The 14,371-nt window shown below is 34.2% G+C and overlaps 1 protein-coding gene across 1 annotated transcript in view; it reads left to right on the forward strand.

The window, feature by feature from the left end:
* The first annotated feature begins 5,361 nt into the window (after positions 1 to 5,361).
* Positions 5,362 to 14,371, forward strand: part of LOC106470539 (sodium-dependent neutral amino acid transporter B(0)AT2-like) — a 76,745-nt gene continuing 67,735 nt past the window's right edge. Inside the window, exon 1 of the mRNA XM_022399987.1 lies at positions 5,362 to 5,434. The gene's annotated coding sequence lies outside the window, so the exon portion shown is untranslated. The remainder of the gene's footprint in view (positions 5,435 to 14,371) is intronic.

The raw sequence follows: 14,371 nt of genomic DNA on the forward strand, positions 1-14,371 counted from the left end.
TTCAGTTATGTTCTAAGCACAATCTACCTTACTAAATTGTTCCATAACTGTAAGTAATAGCTGTAAAAACTCAAAACAAATAGTGAAAGACCAATGAAAAATTGCCCACATTTACTCTCTTTTCTATAAATTTAGTTGTTCTTGTGAATTTTACAAATTCTTCCGGACTGCAGATACAATAATTTTATAACTTTACTCAAGAGAAGCATTTCCCCCAATCACAATCACCCAATTACAAATCGCCAAACTTCAACAAATTATTAGAAATATGATGCCGTGTACGGCGTGTTCAGAAATATTTGAAATTGTCTAAACTAGTAGCTGAGAACTTTCAAAAAGCTACATAATTTTTACTCACCTTCTGTGAAGTATTATCCTTACAATTTTACAATTAAAATGCGATGCATCATGTAGAACGCCGAATTAAATTCAAAGGACATTATGTTTCAAATTCCATAGATATTATCAAATTACAAAGTATTAACGAGGTAAAGAAAGTAACTGTTATTGAAACATGTTTTCTTTAATAACTTTTTAACAATTATATAATAGCTTGTTTACTTGAGAATTTTATCTAACCATCATATTGCAAGTAACATGAGGACTTTAGTGAAACCCTCATACTATAAGTAACTTGAGAATATTTGTGAGGTCCACATACTGTAAGTAACTTGATAATATTAGTGAGGTCCTCACACTGTAAGTAACTTGAGAATATTAGTGGGGTCCTCATATTGAAAGTAACTTGAGAATACTAGTGGGGTCCTCATATTGAAAGTAACTTGGGAATTTTAGAACAATCCTCATATTACTGTTGACTTACAAAAAGGTTTAGCGAAAGATACCTAATAAGTTCATACTATCATTTAACAAAGTTTTTCCAAACCATTTCCAAATCCCACATTTACTATAGTAAATATCAAAGCATCTGTTGAAGAAGAAAGTACAGCCACTAGATACAGCGTTCTCCGCCTTGTTTCATTAATTGGTGTAAACGTTAGTAACTGGAATGAAAGCTTAATAATTATACTAATATTAACGCTTATGCTCTTATATGGGTTTGACCCTATTCTGGTAGACTACGTTAATATTTGAAAGGTGCTATTAGTACGCTGTAAGATGTCGTTTTAGTGTTTATACAAGTTTTCAATTATTATCACTTTTATTATGAAAATATTAAGAAACTTGTCACTTGGTGTATTCGATTATTTTACTTTATTTTGAACTTGCTAATAAATTTTATTCTTCTTTGGAGATTAAAAACTCATAAGGATTTTCTAAAAAGAAAAGGATGACTTGTTTGTTTAATGAATTTCCCGCAAAACTACTCGAGGACTATCTGCGTTATCCGTTCCTAATTTAGAAAGAATAGACTGGACAGAAAGAGAAAAGGCAACTAGTCTATCTCTTGGGCTATTCTAATCTAATATTGGGATTGACCGTTACATTGTTACGCTCCCATGGCTGAAAAGGCGAGTATATGAGGCAATGGGATTCGAACCCGCAACTTATAGGTTGCGTATCGAGCGCCCTAACCATGCCAGGCCAGGATGACTTATGGTTTCTTCGTATTTCTAACTTAAAGTTAGTTATAAAAAATATATCTGTTTGTTTTTGTAAACATGCAAATCACATAAAAACATTACTTTTAACATAAATTTATAAATTTCGCCAAGAGTATGATTACTCTGATTTTAAATAATTTGCTAGTAAAAAATAGTGAAAACTTTGTCTGTTTATTTCAGAATTATTACGCGCACAAAGCAATGTATGTATAAAACAGTTTCTAAACCTCAACTGATAGACTAGATCCAACGCCAATTGTTGGGCTGCTATTCTCTGACTGAATAGTTTAATCTGATCTTTACTCTTACAGGTCACACAAATTCCCAAAATGCAAAGCACGTTTAAGCAGCAACAGAACGCGAACCATAAACCTCAGATTCACAGTCCTGGAATGCTAACCAACTAGTCCATGCTTAACCCAATCGAGAAGTATATTCGTTCGTTTGTTTTATAAAGTTGTGTTCATAAAGAAACTGGGTTTTATTTCTTGAACGTCAAGGGTATCAGATTCCAACACCCAGCTACACTGATGATGCTGAGGATGTGTGCAGCTAGAAATATTTTTTCGTCATAGTCACCCTTAAGTTTGATATAGTTCATACACTGTTCCATGGGGTTCATCATATCAGTTCGGTAAATTGCAGGTGTTATGTTACAAAGCCAATTGCGTTCGGTTGTTTTAAGAACACTAGTCGTTTGTAGATGTTGATCACATAGACTTTCCTTAAGAGGTGCCTAGAATCAAAACATGAATTGTCACCAAATACTATTATAATCACTGGGCATACACACAGCTTTTTCACTTTACTTTGTTAAAAACTAGATCGTAGTTATTTGTATGTAATTGTACTGTATGCCACCTATCGTGAAAACACGCAATTTAGATTACCTTAGCAGCTGACGGATATTAACCTTTTAGCATAACCATTCATTGGCAGTAATTTACTTATCTAATGTATAGGAAAAAAAATAACAACCTTGTTTCTTTCTGTTTCTCCCAATTTTCTGTAGCTGCGCTAAACGTGTGCATTCCTGTATTCACTAGAACAATTTTATATCAGTCGGGATTTTGTTCTTGGATTTAAAGACACTTTACACAAAATTACTCGATGACACATCTTCTCGTGCTATGGGCTTACCAACTGACTGTTTTTACTAATTACATCTCTGACTAGAAACACTCTGCTGTGTTATTTTGTTCAGTAAGTTCCTTGTAACACGAAGACATATTAGCTTCAATTATTTTTCGTATTCCATTTTAATTTCTTCTGTTATGAAAGTGTGTTAGCTCACACTACTTCTCATCTAACCTATATAAAATCCAGTGTGTGTCACGTCACGCCACATTTCTCGAAATAGGAGTCATAAAAGCGAAAATGCATTTATCAAGATAGAATAGTTCGATTACTGGCTGCCCATTACGATTTTAGTCAAGGAGTGCAAGGGGGCCGTGAAACATTATAAGTATAGTGAGTGTTGGTATTAGTCGAAAGTAACGGACGTAGTGTGGGATCACATAGCCTATTTTCTCATACGTCAAAATATTTATTGTAATACGAAACATGCGAGTTCACACCATTTATCGCATTTCATTATGTTTCTTATAACATGAAACATAACAGTTCATACTATTTATCTTTTGACATAAAACACACTAGTTCACACTATTTATCGTATTTCATTTTATTACATATTTCATCAACACGCTATTGATCGAATAAACTTTTGTTTTTATTTTAAATATTTGGAATTTTTTGTAGGTTTGTTCCTCAAAATCAGTGTTACTTCATAACTTCAGTCATAACAAGCTAAAACATCCATTGTAAACTAACAATTAATGACCCTATCATAAATGTTTTGTGGTTTCCCAATGTATATGTAGTGAAAGATGGTCAAAATAAACGAAATCACTTAAAATTTCAAACAAACGATTGCAAAAACAACGAAAAACCAAGCAAATGTTATATACAAATTTAGCGAACTTTATAACACATAAATAGATAGACTAGTAAGAGCCGTCCACTAACCGTGAGCCCGGTTGATGCAGGCGCGGTCGGCTAGTTCGATTTCCACGTGTCAAATTTCCGGAGCCGAGCAAATTTCACTGTACGAATCCATTTTCAGTCAAAGGATGTCAGGAGCACGAGGCGCTCTCGATCTTCCCTTTCGAACAAGAAAATAAATCGATATTTCGCTATATTACAATTTCAATTAAGTGAGAGTGTAAATGTGAGATGGTTCAATCATATGATGTACTACAGGAGAAAGAATAGCCACAAGAGACAAAAAAGTTTAATATAATATCAAATAAAGCTTTAAAATATACCGAAGAAACCGCAAGAATAAAAAAATACAAAACTTATTGCGTTTAATAGATATGTAAAACATCAAGCAAATATTTGTTTTGTAGTTTCATAACAGCTTCTATGACAAATTTTTAGCTTGTGCAGAAACGAGAAAGTACATAATCTCATGCTGGAGTTTCTTTGACTATTTCTCGACTGTTTTGTATGAGTCCATCTTTTAAGACATGCATATTTTTAACAAAGACAGTTCTAGTTTGCTGTAAAAACTATGCATAAAACAGCCAATCTGTGTAAACGACACTTACTGACTCAGTCTACGTGAAAGTCACCTATACAGTGTCAATCTGAGTGATTATATTTTGTACATGTCATTCTGCGTAAATGCCACTTGTACAGACTTATTATGCGTGAATTTTAATTGTACAGAGTCAATGTGAATGTACCAATTGTACAGAGTCAATGTGAATGAATGTCACCTGTACAGAGTCAGTCCGTGTGAATGTCGATTGTACAGAGTCAGTCCGTGTGAATGTCGATTGTACAGAGTCAGTCCGTGTGAATGTCAATTGTACAGAGTCAATGTGAATGAATGTCAATTGTACAGAGTCAGTCCGTGTGAATGTCAATTGTACAGAGTCAATGTGAATGAATGTCAATTGTACAGTCAGTCCGTGTGAATGTCACCTGTACAGAGTCAATGTGAATGAATGTCAATTGTACAGTCAGTCCGTGTGAATGTCACCTGTACAGAGTCAATGTGAATGAATGTCACCTGTACAGATTCATTCTGCGTGAGTGTAATTTATACAGGGATAGTTTGATACAAGGAATTTTGTTGTTGTTTGTTTGATGTTAAGCACAAAGCTATACAGTAGGCTATCTGTCCTTTGCCCACCACGGGTATCGGAACCCGGTTTCTAGCGTTGTAAGTCCACAAACATGCCGCTGTGCCACAGGGGGAGGGGTGATACAAGGAAATCTTCAATTTTGTTATTATTTCTTAACTTTGACATCTCAAGATTTGGTTAGTGGTACACTGGCTTAGCCAGTTAACATTTTCTTTCGTCTTTTCGATAATGATATCTACATTTCATTCAGATTTGTGTTCTTTGAAATGCTTATGTTGAATAGTATCAGGATTGTTTTGTTAAAGAAAATTTGTAATTAATAGAAACACTTTGCGTTTCTCCATCACAAGATGGCGTGGAAACATCGTATTGCAATTGGTTTCTATCGTGGGAGTTCTTTTACGTTATTAAGAAACGTGTAATGTAATGACACTCGCGCCCTTGTCAGACGTGGTGTGCGCACGCTCGGCATGTTTACGGACTGACCAATCAATGGCTGAGAAGAATGATTTATCTCTTACTGCAGGGAACTCTTGTATCATGTACCGCGGTGACGTTACTGCTATACGTAATGTAAAGTGACGTCACTTTACACAAAATAATACTTCGAAAAAGCTACTAGTTGCTCAAAGACGAACAATCTCATGACTAGTTTGTGCTTGTAACAATTCCTTGGAATAGAGAGTCAAAACACCCTAAAGATACATCATAGTTGTAAGTAGGATATTAACGTTTATTTATGTTTCTTGTAAAAGATAAGCTTCTATAATTATGTAATATAGTTTGTTTGTTTGTAATTAAGCACAAAGCTTCACAATGGGCTATCTGTGCTCTTACCACTACGTGTATCGAAACCCGGATTCCAGCGTTGCTACGTCTGCAGACATACCGCTGTGCCACTGGAGGGGGGGGGCTTGTAATATAGATAGACAGATAAAAATATAGATGGAGAACGAGAAGATAATTTGTTGGATAGTGTGATTAATAGATGAATGGTATAATAATTTAAAAGGGAAGTTAAACTGAAACTATCTTCAAGCAAGATTAAAACGACAAAATATTTGATAACTGAATAAAAACAGCATTCATCTACGGTTGTCACAAAACGATTGATTGAAACAATAAGTATTTCTAAGATTATCTCTTTTGTTGTATCATATGTAGGATTTAATTTCTAACGGACATCGTGTTTATGGAGTATATGCATTAATATACTATCGCTCTCTCTCGCGCGCTCTTTATCTTTTTTTTTTTTTTACTGAAAATAATAACACAATATATTCTGTTTGTTGTTAAGCTCGAAGCTACACAACAGATTATCTATAATTTTCTCACCACGGGTATCCAAACCCGGCATTTTAGCATTATAAGCTCTCGGCTTATTGCTGAGTCACCGGGAGTAACATGTTGAATACAACATTATTGTCATTCTTTATTTCAGCTACTTAATAAATCCATATTAATATAACAGTTCCGGTACGTACTTCTTTACGTTAAAGTTTGATAAATGCAGGGTTTTGATATTGGAAATATTTAAGAGTAATATACATACAATTCCTATATATATATATACATTGACTGAGTGTGATGGTCTACCTACGTAAAAAGTTTTGAACGCACTTTTTAAACTCACTACTAGTAATGAACAGTTTTAAATAACAGTATTTATTTCCAACCAAAAATCAGCAACTGTCAAACAAACATTTTATAGTAGGACTATTTTATATTTTCGTAAAAATTATGTTTCAAGATCATCAATTGCAAAAAAAAAGGAATAAGTTACATTAGATAAACGATGGACTGTCCTTATAACATTATGGTGAGTTTTGGATATTCACAAGACTTTAGTCTAACTGGCATAATAAACAACAGTGTAGTGATACAAGTTAGAGAAATTGTTTAATACATTTGCCATAAGAACATTTTCCACAACAGTTTGTGATTAAAGTGAATAAATAATAGTTAATTCACGCCCCAACGAGCATATTCACCAATAGTGTAGTTATTAAAGTTAGAAATCAATGCTTAAAACACGTCCTATCGAGCATATTCACCAATAGTGTAGTTATTAAAGTTAGAAATCAATGCTTAAAACACGTCCTATCGAGCATATTCACCAATAGTGTAGTTATTAAAGTTAGAAATCAATGCTTAAAACACGTCCTATCGAGCATATTCACCAATAGTGTAGTTATTAAAGTTAGAAATCAATGCTTAAAACACGTCCTATCGAGCATATTCACCAATAATGTAGTTATTAAAGTTAGAAATCAATGCTTAAAACACGTCCCATCGAGCATATTTCATGATAGTATAGTGACTAAACTGAGAAAACGATGCTTAACATTACGTCCCCAACAATCATATTCTGCAATAGCGTAGTAACTAAAGTGAGAAAACGATGCTTAAAACACGCCCCAACGAACGAACGTATTCAACATTATTGTCGTGATTAAACAGAGAAAGTTATACTTAATTAAAGCGAGAAATTAATTCTTTATAGCTCATTATTTCATTTCTGTAGTGCATATTGGTGTTTAAAAGGCATTTTAATAGTAATAATGAACGTCCTTATAACACCAAAGTTGTTATTTTTCTTTAATTGGACACTCAACGTTTCGCTTTACACTTTTAGTAGAATGTTCCTGAAGAAGCTGTAAAGCGAAACTTTGAGTGTTCAGTTAAAGAAAAATGTCAAATTTGGTTTCATAAGGTCGTTTATTACTAATATTAAAATTATTTGTACCTATTCCAAACGAACACATTGAACAACAATTTAGTGACTAAAGTGAGAAAACAATGTTTAATACATGCTCTCCAACTGCTTGTAGTTAGAACACCTGATCTCTTTATGGTCGCTAACTTTTGTCACATTCAAGCCTATGATCTCAACCTTTTCTGGCTTACTTGTCAGTGTGAAACTCCATTTTCCATCTCATACAGCCTATTAGGAAATGAATTGAATTTAAAATTGAATTTATGGATATTGGTGTCGGCATTAAATTTTGACTTGTAGGCAATATCAGTTATAACTCACTATGTCAGTTTCTTCAGTGTCAGCGTTACGTTTTTATTTGTAAGCAGTAACGACTGTAACTGATGGCATATCATAACATATTCTACTTTGCTTTCGCTCAACGGTTCATAGAATTATTAGTTTGTTAAGTGTCGGCATCATGTTTTGCCTTGTAGGCAGTAATGACTACAACTGACCTTATCAGTTTCATCTGTGTCGGTGCTATGTTTATGAGTTGTTTTAACGTGTGTCGAGAAACGGTTTGCCATCCAATTTACGAAGGTGTTTCAAACATTAGAACTCTACGACACATATGCATGTGCAGTACGTTTCCAAGGTATAAGATATACATAATTTTCATGGGTATACTGATAAATAAAACTGAGTTGCTAAGGGATTGGTATATCATCTTCATGTGAACACCGATGAATAACAGTGAGTTGCTAAGGGTTATAGCACATCATCTTTATGAATAACATTGAGTTGATAAGGGTTATAGCACATCATCTTCATATATAACATTGAGTTGATAAGGGTTATAGTACATCATATTCATATATAACATTGAGTTGCTAAGGGTTATAGCACATTATCTTAATGAATAACATTGAGTTGCTAAGGGTTATAGCACATTATCTTAATGAATAACATTGAGTTGATAAGCGTTATAGCACATCATCTTCATGAATAACATTGAGCTGATAAGGTTATAGTACATCATCTTCATATATAACATTGAGTTGCTAAGGGTTATAGTACATCATCTTCATGAATAACATTGAGTTGCTGAGGATTATAGCACATCATCTTCATATATAACATTGAGTTGCTAAGGGTTATAGCACATCATTTTCATGAATAACATTGAGTTGCTAAGGGTTATAACACATCATCTTCATGAATATTATTGAGTTGCTAAGGGTTATAGCACATCATCTTCATATATAACATTGAATTGCTAAGGGTTATAGTACATCATCTTCATATATAACATTGAGTTGCTAAGGGTTATAACACATCATCTTCATGAATATTATTGAGTTGCTAAGGGTTATAGCACATCATCTTCAGATATAACATTGAATTGCTAAGGGTTATAGCACATCATCTTCATGAATATTATTGAGTTGCTAAGGGTTATAGCACATCATCTTCATATATAACATTGAATTGCTAAGGGTTATAGCACACCATCTTTATATATAACATTGAGTTGCTAAGGGTTATAACACATCATCTTCATGAATAACATTGAGTTGCTAAGGGTTATATCACATCATCTTCATGAATAACATTGAGTTTGAATATCGATGTATAAATTTTTATATTCCTACGGAACTGATAAAGAAGAGAGTCGGAAATGTAACGATTTTTTATTAAAAAATAGAAAAATGTGTAATATTAGAGATGTTTTGGAAAAGAAGAAGGAAATGTGGTAATAGTAGTTGGTATTCATAATCTATAAAACGAAGTTCAGTCTATTCAGCGTCTATGAAACGCAAACCAGTGAACATTATGTTTGCTTTATTCAGTGTTATCTTACTGTTATATATAGATTCTAATTTCCTCTCCGTTGTGAACATATAAGGAAGCCACCTTCCTAGTATTAATCACTACAGAATTAACGCATGTTTACCGCTTGTAAAACGTGTTTCCTACAGCAACATCCTCTGTGTTAAAAACAACATTTAAGGTGGGATCCTAATTATTGCTGTAACGTGCTTAAATAACAGTTGCATGTCTGTCAAAATACGAAAAACAAAACTGGTGACATTGGAGAGTATTCGCGGTTTTTTATTTATTTTTTCATCAAACTGTATTAGCCAGGCTTGTAAGCACTGTCGTGTAATGCCCTCTGTAGTTAAAAACAATATTTTTACACATCTCAATCTTAGTACCTCCACCTCAAGGGTAGATTAGCCGTAAGCTTGAGGGTTTATAACGCTAAACATTGGGATTAGATATAGGCGATGGTCACATCGCAAATAGTCTGTTGTGCAGTTTTGCGCTTATTAACAAACTGACAAACTTAATGTTAGTATATTCTGTATTATATACAAAGACACATTAATTCACAATCGAAATTTTCTTTAGTAAAATTTAATTCGCTTAGATAGTATTATTAATATGAATGGTCTTATAAGTAGCAACAACCTCATTAAAATAGGGAACTGGGCAGTATGGGTAACAAGCGAGATCACTCATGCGGGTTTGCTTAATGATGCTAAAACATTTCTTATTAATAGGGGGAGCAATTAACCCAAGTGCTTTTCTTCACAAACATGGAAAATAGGCGACTGAATTTCTTCTAATAATTTGAGGATATTATGAAGTGAACACATGTAAACTGCTAGTTTCGAATTCAGGGTAAAACAAAACCTTTCAAACCGTTGTTCTTTGGCATAAAGAATCAGTTTGCACTCTTTTTATTAAGAAAAAAAACAAACTTGATTTGGAGTATACTCAGACCTTTAAATTAACAAAATTATGTTAACCACAAAAGTTGAACGAATTGTTTTCATCAAATAGTATTTCTTATTGTGAAATTCTGGACACCTAGTTTTCTATGAGAAACAGATTCCATTGTAACAAATTTTCATCATTCTAATATTTGGTAACTATATTTCAACAAACACATATTTCAATGTAGTACTATTTTTGTTATTCTTTAAATAGTCCGTGATGGCCAAGTGGTTAGGGCGTTCGACTCGCAATCTGCGGATCGCAGATTCGAATCCCCGTCACACCAAACATACTCGCCCTTTCAGCCGTGGGAGCGATATAATGTTTCAGTCAATCCCACTACTCGTTGGTAAAAGAGTAGCCTAAGAGTTGGCGGTGGGTGGTGATGACTAACTGCCTTCCCTCGTGTAGCTTTGCGCGAAATTCAAAACAAACAAACAAATAGTCCGTGAAACGTCATAGCCAACCATAAACGTACATAACTCTATCTGCAACATGATAAACAAGAACAACAAGTACACTTTTCCCTGGTATTTCTATACTGCTCAAAATGTGCTTGGAATAAAATACAACTCAAAGAAACTTTTGTGTTGTGTTAAGTGGTGGAGTACTTGAGTGAACAATTTTATACAAACCACACGACTGAGACAAATCCAAATATAAAACAAATTCTACATTTTGAAACTAAATTACAAAAGCTTGCAAGTAATTGTGCATCCGCAGTTAGAACTTGCAATATAATCCAAGCGTTCGGTTTAGCTATAAATTTCTAAAGTTAATGTATTAAACATTCCAATTATATAATTAGATACAACTTGTAAACCAGGTCAGAGTCGTAGCTAAACAGATTAAGTTGTCAACTACCTACAACAAGATATTTCATTAAAAATAATTAAGTTTTAGTATTCCAGAAGTTTTAAGATTTGTACGGCCGTTAAAATGTTAGATTTGGAACATGACTTACGTAAATTAAAACGTATCACGGCTAATACACTGATATGAGAACTGCAGTATATACTTAAAAAACCAGGACGTGGTAAGAGATTCAGTACAGAGCGAGTCAAATACACAACTTAGCGTTGCCGCTCTGTATAACGGAGCTTTTGTAATATTCTAACCAATGGTATCTAACCCAATTCCATCCATACTAACTACCTCAATCGCATAAAGTTATGAAATTTCCAAACATCCTCGATAAATACTTTTCCTTTTTATTTAAATTTAAATTTATTATATTATTTAAATAATATAATAAAGCATTATATTTTTCCATATTGCACACCGCCCTGTTTTTCGTTTCCACGGTAACGGTAAAGATATATTTGACAACAGTAGACTCGCTGCTAGTTAAGCAATGGAATTATTTGTATAAAACTGTGTTATCTTCATTTATTAAAATAAAATGTTTTTGCTAATATTTGATTTTTATAACTAACATGTATTTAAGTGTTTCGTTTTGTATATATGATTGCTGAAAAAAAAAAGCTTCGACACAGTATGGGTGTCATTAACGGCCTAAAATGCTCCGGATCGCAGAGTAATAAAACATGATAGAAACGTGGGTATAATTAGTGTAGATAATATTGATCATATTATCCGTCGTTGACAATAACGAAAAGTCATGATATACGCCAACGTTGATGGTAATACGCTCGAAGATTGTACTTTAACACAACATCTATAAGGAACTTGACATCACCTGATTTGGATTGTTCCACTTTGGAATACGTAACTGATGCTTGTAGGGAATTTTGGCATATAGAGACGTTAGTAAAAAATCATATAAGGAAGAATTGACTTGTGTTGACATGTTATTTAATATCAACTTTCTAAAAGCAATAAAGTTGCTAAGAGACACGGTTTTCAAAATTGTATGTCGAGCAATTGGTTATAATTTCACAGTGAACGTTAAAGGTAGGATTTAATGGTTATAGGAAATCATGTAGATATGGAAATATTGGTTTGTGGAAATTTTAACCCCGCGAAACATTTATCTCCCATACTTTCGAAGATACAAAAGAGCACGGTAGAAGATACTCAACACTAAGTGGATCCACATGTGGGGAGAGGAGGGGCGGGAGTGCACTGCTTTACCCATAAAGGGCTTAGTAACATGATAGTCAAACGTGCAAAATCCCTGACATTGAAGGTAACGTAAGGATTGTTTGAGCACTGCGCAATACATTCTGGTCAGCAGTCAAAGGTAACGTAAGGATTGTTTGAGCACTGCGCAATGCATTCTGGTCAGCAGTTAAAGGTAACGTAAGGATTGTTTGAGCACTGCGCAATGCATTCTGGTCAGCAGTCAAAGGTAACGTAAGGATTGTTTGAGCACTGCGCAATACATGCTGGTCAGCAGTTAAAGGTAACGTAAGGATTGTTTGCGCACTGCGCAACACATTCTGGTCAGCACTCAAAGGTAACGTAAGGATTGTTGAGCACTGCGCAATACATTCTGGTCAGCACTCAGCTGGTACTGAGAGTGTCACTCAGGGGAAATTCTGGACAGTAAGACGTTGTGCTAGTATTACATTACTTTTATGTAGTTAATATCTAGGCTTCCGTTCTTACCAGGGCAAATACCTGCCCTTTCAAATACAACATGAGAGAGGGTTCTGCTGACGAGAGTATAATGAATATAATTCAGATGATTGGATATAAATACTGTAGATTCACTCAAGTGCTGGACAGGTTACACAGAAAAGGCACGGTGTTGTTTCACCTGCCTATGCTGTCGTACGTCCACCATATGATGACGTAAATGTGTTCTTGTTGATAAATTGGCCCAAAAAACATACTCTAATTAATATAAAGTCCACTCACGTTATTGGCTGCTCACGTGGGAGGTATGACGTGATTAGGATATGGCATGCCATACAAGATCCATTATATCATCGTCATGAGCTATTTTAGGCTCTTATTGTCAGCCATCCTTTCACAACAAACAGAAGGTCAACGTTATCTGCACAGCGCTGAGGTATCACCTTATGCATTGAGCCCGATGTTATGTTTGTTTATTAATATATCGTTGTTATCATTGTTTCAGAGACTGCTGAATACACGTAATCAAATATATATTGTTGAATCCTAAAGAGAGAAGAAACTGTGCCTAGCAAAGATTAAACTTCGCGTTGTACAAATTGCTGATGAAGTTGTCATCACAAAATGTCTGTGTTAAATTCCGCTCAGTGCTTATAGGTTTTTCTCTTAATTTTCGAATGTTCTTAGCTGAATTGTAACGAATGTAAGCTTCAGGGCTTGTAACGCTTAATTTCGGGAATCGACCCGCGCAGTGAACACAGCTTAGATAGCCTATTTTGTAACTTTTCGCCAAAACTTACAAACATAATCAATGTTTCGTTTTCCAATCACGAAGTGTGAAAACAGAATATATATTATATTTTTATATTGGTTTAATATATTATGAAAGTTTACCAGAATTGAGAGGGAAGATTACTCGTTTTGAATATGACTCAACTTAAACTTACTGCTTTTAAACCGGTAACAATTATGAAGGTTAACTTTAACGAAAGCTAATTTCAATCATTTACAAGGCTGCTGACAGAGATTTGGAAATAATCAAAAGTCATGGAAAAAACGTTGAGATTGGTTGTGAGGAGAAGAATTGTTAATTGTTTGCAATAAGAGAGGAAAAATAAGTTGCGTTGTCGTAACTTTGATAAATAAAAGCTATGACAGGTCATGTGTTGCATGGGACGAATGATTAAATCTCATGATTACGTCACTATCAAAACAGCCTTAGAGAAGGAAACATGCATTACAAGATCAAGCATTTTTATACAACGTAACATGTTGGATGTTTATCACAAGAATTTAGTAATGCAGCTTGTGCTTAAAACATGACTTGTTGGATGCCTCTCACAAAAATCTAACAATGTAGCTTGTGCGTAGAACATAACTGGTTGAATGTCTGTTACAACAATTTAGTAAGGTAGTTTGTGCTTAGAACATAACTGATTGGATGTATGTTACAACAATTTAGTAAGGTAGATTGTGTTTAGAACTATACTGGCTGAATGTCTATCAAGGCCCCCCAGTGGCCCAGTGGTATGTCTGATACCCCTGGTTTCGATACCCGTGGTGGGCAGAGCACAGATAGCCCTTTGTGGAGCTTTGTGCTTAATAACAAACAATAACAATACAGTTATGGC

Source organism: Limulus polyphemus, unplaced genomic scaffold (assembly GCF_000517525.1).
Source record: "Limulus polyphemus unplaced genomic scaffold, Limulus_polyphemus-2.1.2 Scaffold106, whole genome shotgun sequence".
NCBI classification, from domain to species: domain Eukaryota; kingdom Metazoa; phylum Arthropoda; class Merostomata; order Xiphosura; family Limulidae; genus Limulus; species Limulus polyphemus.